General features: G+C 37.5%; 1 protein-coding gene across 4 annotated transcripts in view; it reads left to right on the top strand.

Annotated features, from left to right (window-relative positions):
* The window catches only part of PKIB (cAMP-dependent protein kinase inhibitor beta), a 155,363-nt gene that overhangs the window by 73,872 nt on the left and 57,767 nt on the right, over positions 1-23,724 (top strand). The gene's annotated exons all lie outside the window — the stretch shown is intronic.

Here is a 23,724-nt window from a genome sequence, read left to right on the forward strand (position 1 = left end):
AAATAATATGGTATGCTGACTCTCAAAGGTTTTAATTATTAGAAAAGAGGTGACATCTTTTTCACTTAAAAATGATTATATTTTTTATGAAAAATCCCAGAAAATTAACTGAAGAACTATTAGAATAAGAAACTATTAACTTGCCATACAAAAGATAAATGTGAATAAATCCATTGACTTTTCGATAACAGCTAAAACGTGATGAGGAAATCTCATTTATAATAGCAATAAAATATTGTGTATCTATGAGTAAACTGTGTAAGAAATTAAGGCTTAAATGTGTAAGGCTTAAATGAAGACAATAATATTTTATTGAGAAACACAAAATAAGATTAGCCGTAATGGAGATTTATACTGTATTCCTGGATGAGATTAGCAAATGTTGTAAGGGTGTTGGCTTCCCCAAAATAATTTATAAAGTCAATGCAATTCCACTTAAAAACACAGAGATTTTGGGGTGCCTGAATGTCTCAGTCCATTGAGTGTCCTACTTCTGCTCTGGTCATGAGCTCACAGTTCCTGACTTCAAGCCCCACACACTGACAACGTGGAGCCTGCTGCAGATTCTCTGTCTCCCTCTCTCTCTGTCCCTCCCCTGCTCACACACTGTCTCAAAAATAAATAAGTAAATAAATAAAATGAAAACAAAATAAAAACAGATTTTTAGGAATATGTTGGCAAAATGATTATTAAAATTCATGTGAAAGAAGGGGCAGCCTGGGAAAGCACATTTTTGAGAAAGAATAATAAGGAAGGAATTTTATTTCCAAGTATTAAAAAATATTATAAAGTTACCATTACTAAGATGATATAGTAATTTTACTAAAACAGAGACTTAGAGGAACTAAGTCAGCTTGAAAATTCCCCAAAGAAATTTAAGCACATAAAGGTAATGTATAATAAAGACAGCATTTCATGTTAGGGGAGAAAATACTGACTATTACATGAACACAGTTCCAATAATTGGTTAATGTTAGGAAATCCTGTAAATTTGGATCTTCTATTCACACAAGGTACAAATATCTATCAAATTAAAGAAGAAAGAACAGTGAGACATAACTAGAAGAAAATGGATTGGTGAATACTTTTATAATCTTGTCTAATATGACATCAAGGGCAGAAACCATAATTGAAGCTTTATAGAATTGAAAATGAACATATTAAAACTTCTGTACATATAAGGAGAAAAAAGATTCAAGCAGCATGCCTAATAATGTAAAATTTGAAAATTATTTTTTCTTGATTTTTGGGGAATTAATAAATCAGCAAGTTCTGACTAATATTCCAAATACACCACTCTCTGAAGGCTTAATAAAGCAGAGCCCATTCTGGCATAGTAGTCATTTGGTATTGCACCTGCTGTAGGCACAAAGCATTGCAGACATTTTGTAGAGTGAATATATAGTATGTCTTAGCTAAAAATAAAGATTGGACTCTAGAAATGACCAAATAGTGACAGAGAAATTAGGATTATTCCACCTAAAAAGGTCAACGAAATTTGAGTTAAACTATCCAAGAAAGTAAGGAATTTCAGGTAGACAGTTTTATAATTCTTACATATTCCAAAGCATTTCATCTCAATAGAAGTTATTGACAATATGATTGAGTAATGTTTGAATTTGTATAATGAGTTAAAATGTTATCTCTAATAAAAATGAAATCATTCCAGTTTCCTGTCTTGGATTATGTCATAGTGGATAATTGCAGAGGAATGTCATGATGATCAAACTTGGAGAGAAGTATTTCCTGTTTTATTTTTATATATTTATTTATTATATATATTATATATATTATATATATATATATATATATATATATATATATATATATATATTATTCCTCCTGAGGTCACTGCCCCTGCTGCATGCCTTTCCATGGTGGTCCCTCAACTGACGTGGACCCCCCCACCTCTGCCTCTTCTCCATCTGTGGTGGCCTTTTGACTCCAGGGCCAAATTGCCCAATGTTCTGCATTCATCCACCTTTCCCCTTCTTTCTAACTTGACCATTGCTCTTGGATCAGGTTTGTTTTTTTAACTCTTTTTTATCTACCAACTCTAAAGAGTTTTCTCCTTCTCTTATGCATGGGCCAGAACTATTAATAGGTGGCTTTTTGCCTTAGAGGTCTTGGTGCTGGGGATTGGCTAACAGCCATTATCAGTGTCCTTCCTATAAAAAAATTTAGGTACTTATGAAGTTATATCCTTGGCAGATTTCTCCTGCTGGCTCATGATGCATGCCTAGAAATGTCTGAATCTTAAAAAAAAAAAAAAAGAAAGAAAAAGAAAAAAAAAAGATTAATCCAGCTTAGTCCCTAGCTCTAATACCCCTGCTAAAAAAATATTGATTAAAACATACATTTTTTTATTCATAGATATACACTTAGTATGTATATATTATTGACCATCCTCAGAAAAAGGCCTGGAGATAGCCAAAAGGAATGTATAGGATGTTTTCTTTCTTTTTTTAAAGAGTTTATTTATTTATTTTGAGAGAGACAGAAAGAGAGCACAAGTGGGAGAGGGGCAGAGAGAGAGGGTGACAGAGGATCTGAAGCAGGCTCTGCGCTGACAGCAGAGAGCACTGTGTGGGGCTTGGACTCACAAATTGCGAGATCATGACCTGAGCTGAAGTCAGACGCTTTAACCTCCTGAACCACTCAGGTACCCCTAGAATATTCTCTTCCCATAATAAAAGCAAAAGAGAGGCTTAGCCATTTTGTGTTAAATAAGAGTAACAAAACTGAACAAGTACAACCCTAAAGATAAAGAAATCAATCTTGTTGATTTCATGCTAGCCGGACTGTCATCTTTGCAGATTGTTAGAAAACTGTTTGTGAAGCAGTCATTTCTGGAGAGAAAAATGGGCAACAAAACAAATAAACAACAAACAAAAGAGCAGAACAAACAGACACCCCTGTAAAGGGGAGGAAAGCACTAATTGTTAGTGATCAAAATACTAGTCTTTTATTGTTTGTAGAGTTTGCAAAACTCATTTTCTCATTAATTATTTATTGAGCACTTACCCCATTTAGCCTGTGCCAGGCACTGTTGTGAGCACTGAGGATACAGAGCTGAAGACACTTTGCAATTCTCCAGGGTTTGTGAACTGCCAGAATCTGAGGAGACCCTAAAGAGAGCCATATAAGGAGCAGCTGACATTTAGTAGTTTGCGGAGGTCCTGTGGATGACATGCAAACTTTCTTCAATTACGTGAGAAATATCATCTCTTCTATATGATTAAGAAGGAATAGGTTGAGTGGATGGGAATCAGAGGAAGACCTGTTTTTATTTAATCAAAGAAATAGCTACCTGAAATGGTAATAAGCTATTTCTGGTAATTGAGATGGTTTCAGGAGATTGGTACCGTTAGGAAGGAATGTGGCACAAGGAATTCATTTATGGGATGGTAAGAGCCTGGGGACGGAGAGTTGGTAGTTAACTTCTTTTTTTTTTTTAACGTTTATTTATTTTTGAGACAGAGAGAGACAGAGCATGAACAGGGGAGGGTCAGAGAGAGGGAGACACAGAATCTGAAACAGCCTCCAGGCTCTGAGCTGTCAGCACAGAGCCTGACGCGGGGCTTGAACTCACTGACCGTGAGATCATGACCTGAGCCGAAGTTGGCTGCTTAACCTACTGAGCCACCCAGGCGCCCCGGTAGTTAACTTCTCTCTGAGGATAAGAGTTCTAGGATCTGTTATTGAGATTGTTGATACAGTAGGGGCTCCCCTGAAGACAACACAGTGAGAGACTCTATGGCTGCTTTGAAATCAGGCCCACCAGCTTTGCACTTAACTCCTAGACCTTGGCCAAATTTCCCATCTCCAAGCCCTAATTCCAACATCAGAGAAATGGGGATAGTAATAGCATATGTCTCCTAGGACTGCACTGAGAATTGAATAAAATGAGTATAAGTCAACAAATTAAAAAATGTTTAGCCTATAATAGGACAGTTGGTAACTGGTAGTGTTATAATGGGGACCTAGAGTCTTATCCTGGGAACACTTGGACTGCCTTAAACCATCCAGCAAGTAAAAATGATTCCCACTGTTGTAGAAAGTCCCTCTTGCCCTATCCTGGGATTTATAAAAACAAAATCTTTCTGAAATGTGCAGTGAGAAATAATAAGCACATACAACATTACAAAACACATTGGGTCAGTTGTTCCATTTTGTTAGCATTTGCTTAGTATTTATCTCTTCTTAGAAGCTAGAAAAATTCCTTTTTTAGCTCAGTCTCTAGCTCTTTGAATTATGCTAAGGGACCTATATTGTCAACCTATGCCAGTTAAATCAAAAAGGATCTTGGACAATGTGCTATGACCTGTTCAAAGAGAGCCTGCTTATGCATGTTGGATGACTTTGAAAGTCACTGGGGCTTTGTTTGTCACTAAGTACCTGTGTTGCAATCAGTTCCTGTGTTTCAGTCATGTAGTTGGTATCAACCATTGAATAGTTCGATTCAACCATAAGAAGGCCGGAGGAACTTCAGGTGGTTGCACTAGAGCCAGGTTATGCCAACAGGAACCAATAAAGCAATTAGTGATTGCCTGTAACACCAGCTCAGCAGACTGGTTGACTGCAGGTTATGCTTACCAGCTGCAATTAACAAGCCATTTCTATATGTTTACTAATCCTGGCTTTGATTAGCTCCGCCTTCTTTTGTTTCAGTAGTGCATGTTCTGTAATTTCTATATTGAGACATTTAAACAAGGCAGAGAATAAAATCAACAAAGAATAAAATCAACTCCTATCTCTCAGAATTATCATTTTATTTTATATTTGCTTCATCTTTCTTTTTAAAGAAATAAAAAGCTACAATTCATTAAACCTCCTTTCAGAAGCATCTATGAATTAGTGTCTATTGTTCCAATCCATTTTATACTTTTACTCACATATTTATGCAACCACTTCAATATTTAGTCCTGGTTTGTGTTTTTAAAATTTACAAAACTAACTTCACACTGCTTTTCACAACACTGTTTTTGACATCTTTGTAGTTACATATAATTCTATCTCTGTCTTCCCTGGTGAAATTTTTATTTTCCTTGATAAGACATCTGCTATTCATATCTAGTGGCCTCCCTTACTCCTAAATCAGGCTCATGGATGACAGGATGTTATTGCTGGACGAGTTAGGAGAAAGCATCATACTAACTTAACGTCTTACTATGTTGTCAACACTGAGACCTTTTGAAAATGACAAAAACTAAGCTGGATGGGAAGTCAGGAAAATGTAAATAAACTAGGACTTTCCCAGGCAAATCACAATGAAGAATTAACTTGCAAATGAAAAACAAAACAAAAAAATAAAAAATAAAAACAACAAAAAACAATGCTGTGAGAGGTGAAATGACTTTCTGGGTTACACAGCTGGTTAATGGAAGGCCTCGAAATACCCAGCCCAAATCTGAAACAATTGTGTGGGGTAAAATAGACAAAGCTTGCCAATCCATTGTTCTTTTCATCGGGTTGTTTGTTATGTTTAAAAAAGATAGAAGATAACGGATTTAGGGCCACTTCATCAGGAAAATGCCTGATATCCTGCCTTTAGAATAGCTGATTACACTACGGCTTTAATCCATCATGTTTTTCTATGATGGCCCAAGTAACCCTAATTATTGCTTCTTTCCACTGGATTAGCACTCTGTTCCTTTTGTCCCAATAGGTAGCGGAATGTGGCCAGGTAAATAAGGTTTCACTGGTGATCAGAGGTCATTTATTTTCCAGTTACTTGTCAGCTTTGCTTTGCCCTATAGTTTTCTCGTTAACAGCTGGCAAGTTAATGAACATGACATGTCTGTTTCTGCAAGGTTTGGGTGTGCCAAGATTGTGGAGGAGACAGAACTAACTCCCCAATTAGCCAAGGGTTTTCAGTTCCAACTAAGGTCTGCAGTTTCCTTTAAGCAGGCTTAATCTCAGGTGTTCTTCATAGTAAACTGGTACCAAATTAGATCATTTATAGTACATGGAGTTAGGACAAGTAATTCATTATTTCATTTTAAACTTCTAAACTAATATAGCTCCTTAGGTTAAAGGCTTGAAAATAGTTTTTAAATTTTACTTGTTTTAAAGTTGTTTTTGTTTTTCCAAGATATTTTATACAATTATAAGATAAATAAAACCTATTAACTACCTGCTGGAAATAAATTTAAGTACTAATGTACTCTATATAAGTTAAATGCCATTCTGAAAGTGAAGATTTATCATGTTTTAAGTATCAAGTTTCACCTAAGTAGATTCTTCAAAAGATTATGGTAATTTGATTGTTTTACAAATAAGTTCAGCCTGAAAAATTCTCATTTACAGATGTTTGAGAACATATCCTATTTTTTGTTAATTTAACAGTCTATTATACTGTCTTATAAATAGCATAGAAAGTATAACTATAGTCACAAAAAATAAAAAATCCATTGGTAGGGAAGTGCTTATGGTTGTTTTAAAACACAACCCTAAAAGGTCATGGGTATAACTTTTGAAAAGGTGAAATCATTGTCCAAAAGCCGCACAGGAGATGGTAATTATTATTTGTCTCAGATGACATATCTTCCCATTGTTGAAAGACTTCATGAATATTTTAGCCGCTGATTGTTATTAAAGTCTTCAGGATATAACAGTTCCTTATGTGTGGGCATGGCTGCTGCAGGGTGGCTAAAAGGACAATATCCCTCAGTCATACCCACATTGCCTACCTATGAAGGCTCCTCTTTGGTGTAGTCTGGTTTGTGGTTATATGCTATTTGTATATTCTGTGGAACATGGCTCAACTGTGTGAGCTGACTGCCAAGGGGCCCCCTAACATGAGCCACTTGATTTATAATTATTCTATATGTTAGTTTGAAGAGTCTGTTCTTAGTACTTAAACACATATCTTAGCTTAATCACATCACATCAATTGTAATTTCGGTAGTACTTTATAATATTCTTTGGCTGTTTTGTTTGTGGCAATGTACTAGCCCACCATATATGATTTCATGTCTCTCGGACACTAGGTAAACATTGAAACAACACAAAAGATTTGATGGAAAGATCACTAAACATCGGAAGTGAAATCTTTGTTCGATACCTTGCTTTGCCGTGATCTAGCTGTGTAAGTCTTAGTAAGTCATTCAGAGAGAGAACACGTGCAGTGGATCAAATCCTTGGCTGCCAAATTTCAGTCCTGCTTGTGCCATTTATTAGCTGTTTGTTCTGGGACAAGTTACTTAACCTCTCTGTGTTTCAGGGTTCTCATCTATAAAATAGTACCTATCCTAGAGAGTTATTAAGAAGATTAAATTAATTGGTATTTATAAATTTCTTAATGCCTGTATGACTGTTTAGTACAATTTTCATGTGGTCAGACTTCACTGGGTTTGATTTCTATAAGAGTATCTCCAATTTGAAGATTGTATTATTCTAAGTTTTTGTTTCTTGCCTTTGTTTTCAACACACCTTTAACTCATTCAACTTGTACTATTGACAACATTGTTTCTACAGAGAGTATTAGTGGCTATGTGGTCTAATGTTGATCATTTTTTTTTGTCATTTTTAAACTTTTAAAGATTTTATTTTTAGGTAATCTTTACACCTAATGTGGGGCTCGAACCCACAACCCTGAGATCAAGAGTGACACACTCCACCCATTGAGCCAGTCAGGTGCCCCTGTCATTTGTTTTAAATTAAAGCATAAACTGAAGAATTGCTTTAAAATCTAGGCAAAATATCTACCCATCTCATAATTGTATAGACTGTGACAACCTCTATAACTTATTTTTTGTATTGTGTAGACATTTTGTTTACCTCCTAAGGGTTAATGTCACTTGTTTCATTTTTCATTTTCTGTCTTTATAAATGTGTTATTAGATAGCAAGCTGTTTGGAAAGCTGAATTTGATGGTTGCTTTTCACCTCTGTAGTATTAGTGAAAATACTGTCAGGTTTCTTTAGTATAGATTGATACATGGCTTCTATCTTTTTAAGCTTATCACACACACAACTCTGTTTAAAAAACGTGCAATCTCTTTTAATTAAGCTTGAAACCTGTTAAATTGAAATATTTTGTAGGGCACAGAGCAGCCTAACATCCGAATAAGAGCTTGTTGGTAGAGGGGTGGATCAGTTTATTTTTTAAAGACAGGACAGACATGCCTATCAGAGTGAAAGTAGCTAATTGGAATTTGTTTCAGTTGATGGGAGAAAGTCCAGTCGAGCTAGTGGGCTTCTTATCTAGGGAGGATGATGACAGCTACAGGAGGCTGTCCAGACAGGCAGGGGGTTGGAGTCCGGGAAGGCCAGCAAGGTGCAGCAGATGGTGTCCCAGCAGGTGGGCGTGCCATGGTGACACAGAGTCTGGAAGCAGGCGATATCCAGGCAGATAAACAGAGAGGTCTGATCACAGATAGTGGGGCCCCAGGGTTAGGGCTGGGACTGGGGCCTGAAATTCAGGCCCTGGGAAAACTGGATTGACTAGTGCAGAGGCCCATTTTGGAGGCAGTGGGGTACCATCCAGGGCATTAAAGCAAAGACTCTGTTATGGGGGATGAGGGGTGGAGAGGGGAGGCCTCAGAGAAAAGAGAACTTGTGACATCCTCACTTTGAGAGTTGTGTGGCCTGGAGGGAAGCTGGCGTAGGGAGTCAGGCAGGTCTTTATAGATGCTGACTTTGATAGTGCTTAGTATAGACTCATGTGACTGTTTTTTGACAGTCTGAAAAACGTAAGCATGTTAATTACTAAACCGTCCTTTATTTCTAATGGGTTAGAAGGCAACTTTGACGTAATGAACCTTGCTATTTTTTTCTTTAAGGCTTGCAGTAACCTTCAGATCAGATTGATTCCACACAGTTGAACCCACTCACATGGGCCTAAGTTAAGTAAAACATACAGTATAGAGGTGTTACTATTCCTTCCTCTCCTTGGATTTATCCTAAGGAAGTGGTCATGTACCAGAGAAGAGAGTATAAAGTGAGAGGATTAGCAAGTAGGTTGGTTGTTTTTGGTTGCACTTACTTGAAATGGAAATGAAGATAGTGCAGAAGTTGCTGAAATTAATTTCCTTAAAATGACATGAAGTGTGAACTGGCCCTTTCCCTGGTAATCATCATTTAGGGGAATATCTGGCCAACTTATGTTACTTGAGAATGCTCTACGTCAAACCAGGACCTCTACCTCCAAGGACTAGAGAGAAAATTGAAAATTGAGTCTTTTGTCTGTGGCTTAACTTTTAACAGCTTTCTGTTAAAGTTTCTTATTCCTTACATTTTGAAGTAAATCTTAGGCTGATGTTCACTATTTTTGGTTAACGTGGCTATCACAAGTTTCCAAAGCTTCAATGATTGTTTCTCCAAGGACTGTTTTCAATAGAAGAAAATCCATGGTTCTTTCTAATAGATTTTCTTTATAATGGTGAATATTGTCTAGAGAAACTGTGCATTTATTTATCAAACGAGATTGCAAGTTGATTGCTAGGGGTAATCGTGAGTGGTGCCACACCCATTTCCACCCTTGGTTCTTGGACTCATGAATCCTATCTGTGGGAGACAGAGTATTATAAATTTGATGTTGATTTAGAGCATATATAGCCTCTTGGAGGATATTGCTGGAGCCCAGCCTGGTACTGCCACCTCACTAGCCTTGTGACCGAGTCTTCAAAGGCCATTCCACTGTTGTGTCATGCCATCTGCTTCAGGGTGATGGAGAATATGGTATTACCAGTGAGTGAGCATTGCTGGTCTTCATTTGCTATGAACTCCTTGACCAGAAGCATTGTTGCATGGAATATCATGACAACAGATAAAGCATTTTATAAATCCATGGATGGCAATTTGGGCAGAAATATTGCCCATAGGGAAAGAAGCTCTATGTCCAAAATATCTCTTGTGGTAAGAAGAAAGCACTGCCCCTTCCACGATGGAAGCAGATAGCTAGCAGAGTGTCTGGGGAATGGTGCCATATTGGGAACTCTGTATCTGCTGCTGGCCAATTGAGCACTCAGCAGTGGCTATAGCCAAGTCAGCCTAGTGAGTGCAATCTCATGTTGCTGAGCCCATATATAATCTTCACCTCTGCTACCATGGCCACTGTTCATGAATCCATTGGGCAATGACAGCAGTGGCTAGGGAAAGAGGCACAATATCCACAAAAAGTGTCATTCTATCCATTTGATTATTAAAATCTTCCTCTGCTGGGGCAGCTTTTGGTTAACATACACATGGAACACAAATATCTTCACATTTGTTGCCCATTCAGAATGGTCTACTGACATAATCTCTTCCCCTAATTTCCTTATCATCAATTTTCTAATAATTTTTTTTTCTAAATTGCTGACTATTCAGTCAGATCATTTGCCACAGCCTATGTACCAGGACAGTTTTATACCTCTGGCCATTTCTCTCTCTAAGCAATATAGACACCTAGCATCACTTTCAACGTTCTGCCTCCTGGGAGGATTTCCCTTCACCATTGCACTTCCAAGATCTATGAGAAAGGGAGCGTACCACTTTCAAGTGGTACCTGTATATCAGACAGAAGCACCTGTAAACCAGGCCCAAGGTTTCTCTTCTACAATCAACTAGCTTTAGGAAACTCTTTTTGAGGCAGTAGGTGTGGATGGGTAGAGATTAGGTAATGTAGCAGGAGTAAGGGCCATTGGCATTTGGGTGACTTCACCCTGTAATTTATTTCTACCTTCAGGGCCTGCTTGAACCTAATCTCATATATATCCCTTCCAGTTGATACTGGAGTGTTGCTATGCATGCCCAGCTTTATGACTTGCTGGGTCAGACAGCACCCAATTCATGATAAGAAGCTCAGGTCTCATGATAATTTGGTGGGCCATGGTTAGTTGTTCATTTTTTTTCTAAGACCCATAGTAAGCCGGAAGTTGTTTCTCAAAAGGAGAGTAGGTATCTGCAGAGGAAGGTAAAGCTTTCTTCCAAAAGCCTCAAGGTTTGCATTGCATTCACCAACAGGGCCTGCCAAATCTCCAAACAACATCTCTGCCTGCCACTGGTGCTTGTAGGCTGGGAGAAAGATCAACAATATGAATTTTTGTCAGTACAGCAGGTTCTCAAAGGTAGTGGCCTCTCCTTCATTCAGAGGGTTCTGGGTATGTAAAGTAGGTTAGGATGAGGAATTGATTGAGAGGTTGTGACTCTATTTTAATGATTCAAGAGAGACTTCTGCTCACTAGTCCTAGAATTCTTAGGTTTGTGCAGATCAGGTAAGTGTTAAATTGCCTATCTATTTTCTAGAGACACCATGCCATCAGTTTCTGTTTGCAAGTCAGGCTGTTCTAATTATTGTTTTGGTTCTGCTGTCCATTATGGTAACCACATCTGCTTTGTCTTTGGTGATTAAGTGCTGCCACTTGGCCCTGGCATCCAATTTTCCTCATTGTATTTAGGGATGCCAGTTTAATGGCAGCAATTCCCACTGTAATTTCTGACCTACAAAGAGTGACCACAGATTTATTCAAGGAACCTGGGGATTCCCTCACAAATCTATTTCTCACATCATAATGAAAGTTGTGTCCTTTGCACCCTCCTGGGGTAGGTAAGCATGTATACATAATAAGCCACTTTAACATTTATTCATTTCTTCTATACCAAGGCAGTCAGTTCTGGCTTTTTGATTTCATTTAATGTTGGTCCATGTTTTAACCAAACACGCAAATTGTTAGACCTTTTTTGAACCCTTGAACTAAAACATTGAATCCAGAATATCTGCTTAGTGATCTCATAGCAATAAATTCATTCTTTAGACAAGGGGTGGGGATCTGCCTCAAGGTGATCTGGGGACCCCCACCATTGAGTTTCCTGGGCGGTTGAGTTGTAAAATCTTTGGCCTGGGCACATTTGGCTTCCAACAAAATGGTGAACTTTTTTCCCCACCAGGCAAGGCAGTTTTTCCCAATAATTGAGGTATTGAGCCAAACTCCAGTAGGAGGACTGGGGCATTCTGTTCCATTAAAAGGTTTGTGGGGACCTAATTCTTTAGCCTTCCATGGCCACTGATCTCCTCATGTTGGTTCCCCCACATGCATAGCAAGAAGAGATCTTTAAAGTCTGGGCTATAGTCTCTGTCAGGGCTAGAAAGAAGTTCCTTGAAGTGACTGAAATGAGAGGGGGCTACTTCTTATTTCTTTGTAGAAGGAGTGGAAGACTTAATGGAATGTGGTTGGATGGGCAATAGTGACTTTTCTTGACATATAGCACAGTCCCTGGGTCTCTGCCCCGCCCATGGATCCAGATGCCAATTTGGTTGCCCCATTGCCATTTAGAATCTCCTGGGTTAATGATGGTAAAATTAACAGGGTTACAGGCCTTTTATTGACAACCTTACTTAGCAGCCCCCTTCTGAAGGAGTACTGCTGTGCTTTCTTTTTTCCAAGTAGTAGCCCATGAAACATAGCTCCAGCTGGGTTATAAAAACTCAGATGTATAGACACATAAAATGTTTTCCTCACACATGTATTTGTCACTGAGTCGGTATTCCTGCTCCTAATCTAAGCTGCTGCATGGTATATCAAGAGTCCTTGGGCCCTCTATGACAAGTGCCTGCTTTTTTCATACGACAGATGCCTCTGGGCCAATACCTATAACCGCACATTCATCAAACAACATTGACACCAGTCATTTTGGGTTAGTAATTTGTGTCTGGCTGACCAAGCTCCCCCCACCACCCTTGGTAGGATCAGACTTCTAACCCGTCTTACTGGGGGAGTGTTGTGGGTCAAAGCAAGTGTATTGACTCTCCTGTTGGCAAATAGAATAGGTGGTCTTATTGTGTCTGCAGGTCCCCAGGACTTTTCCTTGGCATGAGAAGTAGGTATAGTATAGTAAGGCCCAAGTGACTCCCTGGCCTGACCTGGTTATGTGAATACATGGGTCACATGATAAGGAATCTAGGTCTACAGAAAAATTTTTTTTATGTTTATTTATTTCTTGAGAGAGAGAGAGAGAGAGAGAGAGAGAGAGAGAATGCAGGCATGTGAGCAACAAAGGGGCAGAGAGAGAGAGGGAGATAGAAAATCCCAAGTAGGTTCCACGCTGTCAGCACAGAGACCCAAGTGAGGCTCCATCTCATGAATCATGAGATAATGATCTGAGCCAAAATCAAGAGTGAGAGGTTTAACCAACTGAGCCATCCAGGTGCTCCGAGTTAAGTTTTCTAAATGTGGTTTCTTCATAAAGAAAAATGGAGATAATTCAGAATATTATGTTGGAATAAGATCATGTGTATGAAAAGTGCATGGTACAGAGTAGGTGCTTGACAAGATATATTTTTCTTGTTGCCACCTCTCTACTTTCTGAACATAAAAATGTGTACACAAATAACATTTAAGGTGGAGGTAAGAGTTGTCATTCTAGACATTTCCTCCAGTCTTTCCACTGTGCCTCCATAGTTCATATTCTAAAGGCAAACTTGTAATAATTACCATTTACCTCTAGAATATCATTTGTATTAATAGATGTTTATTGAAAGTCTACTATGCTCAGTGTTGTTAACCAAGGCTAAGGTTGTATATTTTAAGGTATAAAAATACCAACTGGCATTATTGTGTGATTGTAGATTTTAAGAACGTAACCTACATTTTCGTATTCTATCCTCAAACTCTAAAAACAAACGTAAGCCTTATTCCTAATCATTAGTTGTTAAATTTTTCTGTATTGATTTACTCATAACCTGATGGAATATATTACGTTACTTTTTAAAAAAAATTTATACTCTTTCATAGTTTTAGTATTGGGAAGAGAAATTTTGACATCTAAATATTTTGGATTCATTTTCCTCATGTACAAAAAGAATATAGCTCCTGTTAGTTTACTTTTTTGTTTATACTGCTAATATGGCCAGAATTTAAATAACTGTTAGTCTCCATGTTTCCTTTCCTGCATTCCACTCAGGAATTTTAAATTCTTATATATAGGTACCATGTATTTGATAAAGATATGTTGATGGCCTACCGGGACCTAAGGACATGCAACAAAAGTGGAAATGGTAGCTGCCTTCATGGTGGAGGTAGTAGTCTGGCAGAGAAGACAGACAAACAAACATGCAAATAATACAACTACTAATTGTGATGAAAATTATGGGAAAAATGTAAATCACTAGAGAAAACAGACAATAATTATATTGCTAAAAAAAGCAACTTAATTTTTAAAAAGTTAGCCTGTATAAAAAAGTTCTTAGGAACACAGTCATTTTGGGTTTGATTCTGTCTATAAAACACTCAAAAAGAAACAATTATTTATGTTCTGTCCAGCTATAGGGCTTTGAAACTTAGAAACCTAAGAAGGTGCTTATTTTAGTAATTTTTTTTCTACCCCTGATGGTAATTTGTCTTTCATGGTATTGTGAGGTTTGTTTGCCCGGATATGTAATATTCTTAGATTTTTTTTCTTGCTAACTAGGAATCTTCAGATTTAACATCTGCAAATGTTTATACCTAAAAACAACAGTTGGTTATTGAGCTATTGTGTGTGCCAGTAGAATCTGACCAGGGTAATGTTTATCTCCATTAAATAACAGATCTGGTAAATCTGTTATTTATTTATTTATTTATTTATTTATTTATTTTTCAACGTTTATTCATTTTTGGGACAGAGAGAGACAGAGCATGAACGGGGGAGGGGCAGAGAGAGAGGGAGACACAGAATCGGAAACAGGCTCCAGGCTCCGAGCCATCGCCCAGAGCCCGACGCGGGGCTCGAACTCACGGACCGCGAGATCGTGACCTGGCTGAAGTCGGACGCTTAACCGACTGCGCCACCCAGGCGCCCCGTAAATCTGTTATTTAAAACACTATCTTGTTGTAGCCATTATATTATCACATTTTGTAATGATTTTTAAAAATTTAATGTTTATTTTTGAGAGAAAGACAGAGTGCGAGTGGGGGATGGGCAGAGAGGGAGACACAGAATCTGAAGCAGGCTCTAGGCTCTGAGCTGTCAGCACAGAGCCCAATGTGGGGCTCAAACCCACAAACCACGAGATCATGACCTGAGCTGAAGACAGACACTCAACCGACTGAGCCACCCAGGTGCTCCTATATCATCAAATTTTAAATGCTCTTTTAAAGAATGAAAATAATAGCATAAACCTCATTTTTATTTTAGGTACACTGAACACTAAGACCTTAAACATATTCCTAAATAATTGGAAAGAAGCAATTTATAGGGAATTAGATGAAATTTGTTTACGTAGATTTTTAAATGTAGTGCTTGAATTTGAGAAAAATACATTTTGCGTAGCTATTGTGGTAAGGAATCACTCCTATAACATCAAGAAAAGCTTTTTAGCCACACTGACTTATCAGTGTTGAGATTTGTCCCCATGCATACATATCACCTGGCTGATTCTCATTCTTCTGATCCTGGCCTCATAACACAGCAGGACCTCAGAGCCAGAGCTTTAAACATACAGCCAGCCAAGAGGAGACCAGCTGGGAGGAGGTAAAGGGGAAAGGAGGTGGAGGGAGGAGCCACGACTCCCCGGAATAGAAGAGAAGAGAAATGAGGGCATCCCTAAATTGTAGATGTGATACTGAGGGTGCAGAGGCAGAACTGGCATGTAGGTAAAAGTACATCATTTTATTAGTGAAGACAAGGTCACCGGTGATCCCCATATTTTGCTCCATGGTGCAGTTGGTATGTTTGCCATGGGCAGCTCTACCAAGTTTGCCTTAGAGTGCTGTCCCTGATCTCCCCACCTAATTTAGATTGTCCTTGACTTCTCATTTTCCCCTTCATAGCCCCACTCAAAACTGTGAATTAGTAGGATATTGCCTTTCTTATTTACTACTTTACTCACCTCTAGGTTTTAGTTGTCCAATACATTGTTAAATGAATGAATGACAAAGCTTTCAAGTGGTTGCTCTCAGCTTCTCCCTTTATCCACTAGAACTCGAGTCTAAATTGCTCTTGGTGATTTCTTCATTTGAAGTTCTCATGAACATCACCAAGATGTTTGGAAATGTTAGTGTTTTTGTTTTGTTTTGTTTTTTCTTCAGAGTGATTATTCAGTTGGCTATTCATCCTAACTCAGTATCACCATTTACATTAATATTGTTACTCACTTTTAATGACACCAATGACTGATGTTAAGATGATACTTTGGAGCTAATTAAGCTTTGTTTTGAGGGTAATTTGTAGACTTGGTAATGAGGAGAACTTATAAGTGAATGATTACAGAAGTATTTGGATTGTCTCTTGTTTTGGGCATATCTGCATGTTGCTTTCTTCTTCCTCACAGTTAAGCAGGAGTTTCTTGGGATCTTACATTGATGTTTTCAGCAAACTGCATTGATATTTATTGAGCTTTCTTCAGCTGTGTGTGTCTAAGCTTTAAAGATTAGGGAGTAATTCAGCTTAAACACTGACTTTCAGCTACATCTCAACATACTCAAACCACCAATAAAAGTTCTCTCGATTCAGTCTCATGGAGTCAGGAATCTGCAGCTCTTGCTAGAGCAATTAAGGGATGTAACTAAAGATAAGGGGTTTATCAAATATTAGATATGTGGTGATGCATATGATAACCCTAAAGAAATACTCACAAATTCTAATTCTCTTCTGTTGTCCTGAATCTCTAGATTAAATTCTTTACATCATGTTGATTAGGATATTCATTAAATTTACTAGTCTTTCATGCAAATTTCAAAGAAAAAACTGCCTGGAACCTTAGTTCCAGAATTAAGAATAATTAGAAATGTTATGTAATTTTAATCTTCTGGAGGGCCCCCTAAAATATTTTTGGAAGAGGTTAGTTTCATGCTAGTTCTGAAGTAATTAGTAGGAAATGTTGGATATAACTTATATTTACAGAAGTGGTTTGGGTGAAGTCATTTATATTATACTTTGACAACACCTGCACATATGGGCTCTGGGTAAGTTACTATATAATTATGATAATTGAATAGTCCTTAGTAAATGATGAGTCAGATTTGATTTACAAATTCAGAAAAGTATTTATGTATATATATTTATTTATATAATTTATATATTTATAATATAATCAATATAATTATAATATGTAATTATTGTTATATATAAGTTATATGCATATATATAAATTTTGGGGTACATATATTACTCACAGAGTAGGAAATGTATTAGCTTAGGTTGCTGAGTCTTTTAAGATTACGACTTACATATTATCCCTTGAGGTGAAACAAATCCAGTTGCCTGACTTTGAACTTTTCACTAATTGCCTTCATTCATGTATGCACTCATTTGCTCCTTTTTTCAAATTTGCAGTTATTGCTCTCATGATGGGGTAATGTGCACATTACTATAGAAGTTTAACAAGGTTAGAATTCAAGCTTGATTTTTCCTTAGTTGTAGGGACCTTCTGTGTGGAACTCTTTCTCAATTACGGCCAGAGGAGAGCCTCATGTTGTTGGCAACAGCAGATCTGCCTCCAGACCATTGCTGGCTGCTATGTCTTTTTACCTTAAATCTGAACCAGGGGTCACTGATGGTTCTGAAGGAAACATGGATCTCTTCAATAGGGAAGTTCTCAGCATTCATTCTTTTCCTTTCCCTGTATACAATAAAGATTGTATTGTTAGCTCAGAAAATGTGTGAAATTAATGAGATATTTTTATAAATAAATTTGGTCAGCTTTGAATGTGATAAAACATGAAAAATGCAGTATCACAAGCATAAGGCACTAATATTACTAAAGACAAGTGGAAGGGTTTATATTCCATGGAAGGTGGAGTGAAAATTAGGTTACCACCAATGGATTTCTTGTCCAGGAAATACTCTGGGTCCACTATGGAAGAATTCTAATAATATGTTGTGCCCCTTATGTCTTTATTGCTTTGATGCATCATTGAAATCTGTGAAGCTCATAGAGAAGAGTCTGCTTTTTGGGACCAGGTTCAGGCATGGGGCAATTCTAGTTTGCCAAAGTTCTGGGAAAGTTTTTATCCCCAGAAGATGAGAAGTACTAATAATTTGGTAAGTGTGTTTGGATTAGACAGAAAATCTGAGGTTGAATCTTGACCCTGGCACTAACTAGCTTGTGGCTTGGGCAACCTCTTCTAGCCTCAGTTTTCTAATCAATGAAATAAGGATAATGAAATCATGTTTATCTTTAAAATGTTAGGCACACTATGATAATAATTCATATTATTTATGTAGCATATTTTAGTTGCCAGGTAGAAGTTACTTTTATTATATATTTATGCCTTAACCAGAGTCCAACCAAAAACAGGACTTGGAACAAAGTATGGAAGGACTGTGACTATACTTTATTTCTTTGGCTTATGACTCAAAAAAGACTATAATAAAAATAAGCCTAATAATTGAGGGAAAACCAGGATAACAGACTCTATGTGCTTATCTATAAATTGAGGATTTTAGTATCTGATCTATAAGAATGTTGTTAATGTTGTCAAACTTTCTCAATGGGCAGCCTTGGAGATTTACTTAGCCTTCTAAACTTAGCCTCATGTAGGGACGCCTGGGTGACTCAATCCGTTAAGCATCTGACTTCAGCTCAGGTCATGATCTCACGGTTCATGAGTTCAAGCCCCACATCAGGCTGTGTGCTGACAGCTCAGAGCCTGGAACCTGCTTCAAATTATGTGTCTCCTTCTCTCTCTGCCCCTTCCCCACTCATTCTCTCTCTCTCCCCCTCTGTCTCTGTCTCTGTCTCTCTCTCTGTCTCTCTCTCTCAAAAATAAACATTAGCAATCCCTATCAAAATAACACCAACATTCTTCACAGAGCTAGAACAAACAATCCTAAAATTTATATGGAACCAGAAGAGATCCCAAATAGACAAAGCAGTCTTGAAAAAGAAAACCAAAGCTGGAGGCATCACAATCCCAGACTTCAAGATGTATTACAAAGCTGTAATCATCAAGACAGTATGGTACTGGCACAAAAACAGACACTCAGATCAATGGAACAGAATAGAGAACCCAGAAATGGACCCACAAACGTATGGCCAACTATTCTTGGACAAAGCAGGAAAGAATATTCAATGGACAAAAGACAGTCTCTTCAGCAAATGGTGCTGGGAAAACTAGGCAGTGACATGCAGGAAAATGAACCTGGACCACTTTCTTACACCATACACAAAAGTAAACTCAAAATGGATGAAAGACCTAAACATAAGACAGGAAACCATCAAAATCCTAGAGGATAAAGCAGGCAAAAACCTCTTTGACCTCAGAGTCAGCCAGAGCAACTTCTTACTCAACACATCTCTGGAGGCAAGGGAAACAAAAGCAAGAATGAGTTATTGGTACCTCATCAAAATGAAGATCTTCTGCACAGTGTAGGAAACAATCATCAAAACTAAAAGGCAACCAACAGAATGGGAGAAGATATTTGCAAATGACATATCAGATAAAAGGTTAGTATCCAAAATCTATAAAGACTTATCAAACTCAACACCCAAAAAACAAATAATTCAAAGAAGAACTGTGCAAAAGACATGAATAGACACTTCTCCAAAGAAGACAGCCCTAGATGGCTAGCAGACGCATGAAAAAATGCTCAAGACCACTCATCATCAGGGAAATACAAATCAAAACCACAGTGAGATACCACCTCACACCTGTCAGAATGGCTAACATTAACAACTCAGGCAACAACAGATGTTGGCGAGGATGCGGAGAAAGAGGATCTCTTTTGGACTGCTGGTGGGAATGCAAACTGGTGCAGCCACTCTGGAAAACAGGATTGAGTTTCTTCAAAAAATTAAAAATAGAACTACCCTACGACCCAGCAATTGTACTACTAGGTATTTATCCAAGGGATACAGGTATGCTGTTTCTAAGGGACACATGCACCCCCATGTTTATAGCAGCACTATCAACAATAGCCAAAGTATAGAAAGAGCCCAAATGTGCATCGATGGATGAATGGATAAAGAAGGTGTGGTATGTATATGCAATGGAGTATTACTCTGTGATCAAGAAGAATGAAATCTTGCCATTTGCAACTACATGGATGGAACTAGAGGGTATTAGGCTAAGGGAAATTGGTCAGTCAGAGAAAGACAAATACCATATGACTTCACTCATAAGAGGACCTTAAGACACAAAACAGATGAAAATAAGAGAAGGGAAGCAAAACTAATATAGAAACAGGGGAGGGGACAAAACATAAAAGACTTAAATATAGAGAACAAATAGAGGGTTGCTAGAGGGGTTGTGGGAGGGGGGATGGGCTAAATGGGTAAGGGGCATCTTGAATCTACTCTTGAAATCATTGTTGCACAACTAACTTGGATGTAAATTTAAAAATTAATTAATTAATTAAAATAAATTTTAAAAACTTGAAAAAAGAACATTAAAAAAACAATAAAAAAATAAACTTGGCCTCATGTATAAAATGGAGATGACAGTAGTTGATCCCCAGTGGGGCTGTTTGAAGATGAAAGCAACAAAATAGAGTTTCACACCATTCCTGGTACATTCAAAGCACTGGGTAATGTTAGATGTTTATATTAACAATGATACTTATTCATTTATTTAGTATTCATTTGACAGTTATTTTTTTGAGAGAGAGAGTATGTGTGAGCAAGGGAGAAGGTCAGAGGGAGAAAGAGAGAGAGAGAGAGAGAGAGAGAGAGAGAGAGAGAGAGAGAGAGAGAATCCTCAGCAGGCTCTATGCTCAGCACAGAGCCTGATGCTGGGCTCCATCCCACAGCCCTGGTATCATGACCTGAGCTAAAGTCAAGAGTCGGATGCTCAACCAAGTGAGCTACCCAGGTGGCCCTTGACAAATTTTTTTTCACTTTATTTTCTTTTTTCTTTTTAGAGAGAGAGCGAGCCAGGGTAGAGGGAGCAAGAGATGGAGAGAAAGAGAGAGAGAGAGAGAGAGAGGCAGAGAGAGAGAAAGAATTTTAAGCGTGCTCCACGCTCAGCACAGAGCCCAGTGTAGGGCTCCGTCCCACAACTGTGAGATCATGACCTGAGCCAAAATCAAGAGTCAGCCACTCAACCGATTGAGCCACCCAGGTGCCCTGATAAATTTTTATTAAGCCCCTACTTACCATCTGCCAGGCAGTCTTCTAAACACTGGGAATATGATAGAATCATAGATTCTATCATATATGAATTTGAATATGATAGAATCATAGATTAATGTTATTAACATTTTATAATAATAATAAACAGGAAGCTGTATTTAATTTTTTAATCAAGGCAATTTTTTTCATGAGAAACAAAAACTAGAATTCATCAAATAGAAGTCATATGGACTATTTAAATGAGTAAAATGTTTTTGTTTGCATATTATTTACGTGGAAATAGATTACTTCTAAATACTTCATTTTCTTGACAAGTTTGAAGATCTCTACTTCTCATTAGAATTTTATTTACTCTATAAATGTACTTAGCAAAATTAATGAGACTTTATATATACACATAAAACATACTTGAATGTAGTTTTAAATTTCAACACAGAGTTATTATATATTTTAAAAATTTTTGAAATCGAGAATATTCAGCCCTTACCATGCTGTTTCCCTCAGAGATGATGCAAAATTTAATTATGTTTTTAAAAGACATTGTGAATCATTTGAATCTATTGATAAATCAAAGTGTAAAATCATTGTGCAAAACCATTTGGCTGTTATATGATTTATCTATCGGTACTTGATTTATTTGTTTTTTCCACTCAGGCACTGAGTAAGCTTTAACTTAGTAGAGGAAGATATTCTGTTGTTCTTAAGGCCCAGGCAAGAATTTCCCTCTTTGAAAGAAGTCATATTCTTAACTAGCATCTAAAATTTTAATTTAGTAAACTATCTCAGATTTTTAAAAAAAATTTTAAAGTTTATTTTTGACAGACAAAGAGAGAAAGAGAGAAAGAGAGAGAGAGAGAGAGACAGAGCATGAGTGGGGGAGGGGCAGAGAGAGGGAGACACAGAATCTGAAGCAGGCTCCAGGCTCTGAGCTGTCAGCACAGAGCCCAATGCAGGGCTCTAATTCATGGACCGCGAGATCATGACCTGAACCAAAGTCGGACGCTCAACCAACTGAGCCACCCAGGTGCCCCTATCTCAGATTTTTTTTTGGGTAAAGTTGTCTATGCATGGACTGGCATTGGTTAAATGAATTAGCAAGAGGAGAATTTGTAAATGCAAAAGCGAAGAATTTGAAAATCTATTAGCTGAGTGATTTCTGCTCATGCTATCTTTAGAGGACACAAATAAGGGAAAAAAAATGTAAAATACAAGAAGCTTTTATACGAAAACACACAGAGAATGGCTGTGTGAATAGAAAGCACTGCACAAAAGAAATAGAAAAAAGAAAAACACTTATCCTGTGCAGCATGATATTAAAATGTTCTGAAAGAACATGAAAATTAATTATGTACTTCAGTCTGCCTTTACAAATGAGTTAGAAATGTCAAATTCTGCTTGAATGAAAAATCTAAACACTGAATCATTTGCAGGTGTTTTCTGAACACAGCAGAATCCAGAGGATTCTGATGTGCATAAGAAAAGCCCCACAAAACATGGTGGGTTATTTGTATGCACATTCATTCTTGTTGACAACATGGTCAAGAGCAAAGAAACCCATGTTGTGTTATGTATCCAAAGACAATATGATGTGGTGAAAAGAACACTGGGGAGGGTCTTAGAAGGTCTGAGTTCTAATTCTGCCTCTGCTCTTCATTTTGGCAACTCATTCAGGAACGATGGCATATAGGGCCTCTTCTGAAATTAGAGAATGGAGATTAAAGATTTAAATATATTCTTCTCTAAAGCTCCTTCCAACTCTAGCATTCTGTAACTCTGTGATCAGTTGTTCTCTTAGAAGCCTAACCATAGACATAGTCACATCCTCCTCACATAGACTTCATGGCCAAGAGAGCTTACTGCATGTTTAGGATGGTAATCACTGGAAAGCATGAAAGGCATGAATATCTTAGAATTAAATAAATTTATGGTTACTTGCACCAAAATTCCTGTTCTATCAAACATAAATTCTTGGTCAAAATAAAATAAGACAACCCCCTTCCCATTCTATTTTATAGTCTGAGGGATGATTGTGTCTGTTATTAAAAGACCAAAGAAAGCACGCTTTCTTATGGAAATGTGTGGCTTCTTCAGGAAAACAGATTTGGAACTGAGTTGTGAATAGAGGAGAATATCTCAGTGATTTGCATATTCCTGCAATCACTTTACCACTTATCTAAAACACTCACCCCTTTAATAAACCTTTCTATATAGAAACATTTCTATTTGTAGTTTGAATATTCATATTAGATGTTTCTTACTATTTTAGAAAAATAATCAAAAGGTAGAGAAAATATGCTGGATATGTTAAATGTAACAAGCTGGCATCCTAACTCTATGTTCCCTTTTTCAAAAAAAGAAGTTCAAGTTGAGATCTGCAATCAATGTGTTGCTCAAAATTCTTTAAGAATAAATGGCTGTATGGATAATCTTGAGTGGCATATTGCACATAAATTCTCTTTCATATTAGTATTTACGCTAAACGTTAACATCCTTTATGGATGTTTTACAGTAAATTTATTTAACTTAAAAAAAAATCTTTGTTGACATATAATTAACATACCATAAAAGTGACCCATGTAGAGAATCTAGTTCAATGGTTTCTAGCATATTCATACATCTCTCTGCCATCAACTTTATATCATTTTCATCACCACAAAGAGAAATCCTAAAGCCATTCGTTGTGACTCCCTGGTTCTCCCCACACCACCCCCCCCACCACACCAGCCACAAGAAACCACAAATCTACTTTGT

This window comes from Herpailurus yagouaroundi, unplaced genomic scaffold (assembly GCF_014898765.1).
Source record: "Herpailurus yagouaroundi ecotype Mexico unplaced genomic scaffold, PumYag 139, whole genome shotgun sequence".
Taxonomy (NCBI): Eukaryota; Metazoa; Chordata; class Mammalia; order Carnivora; family Felidae; genus Herpailurus; species Herpailurus yagouaroundi.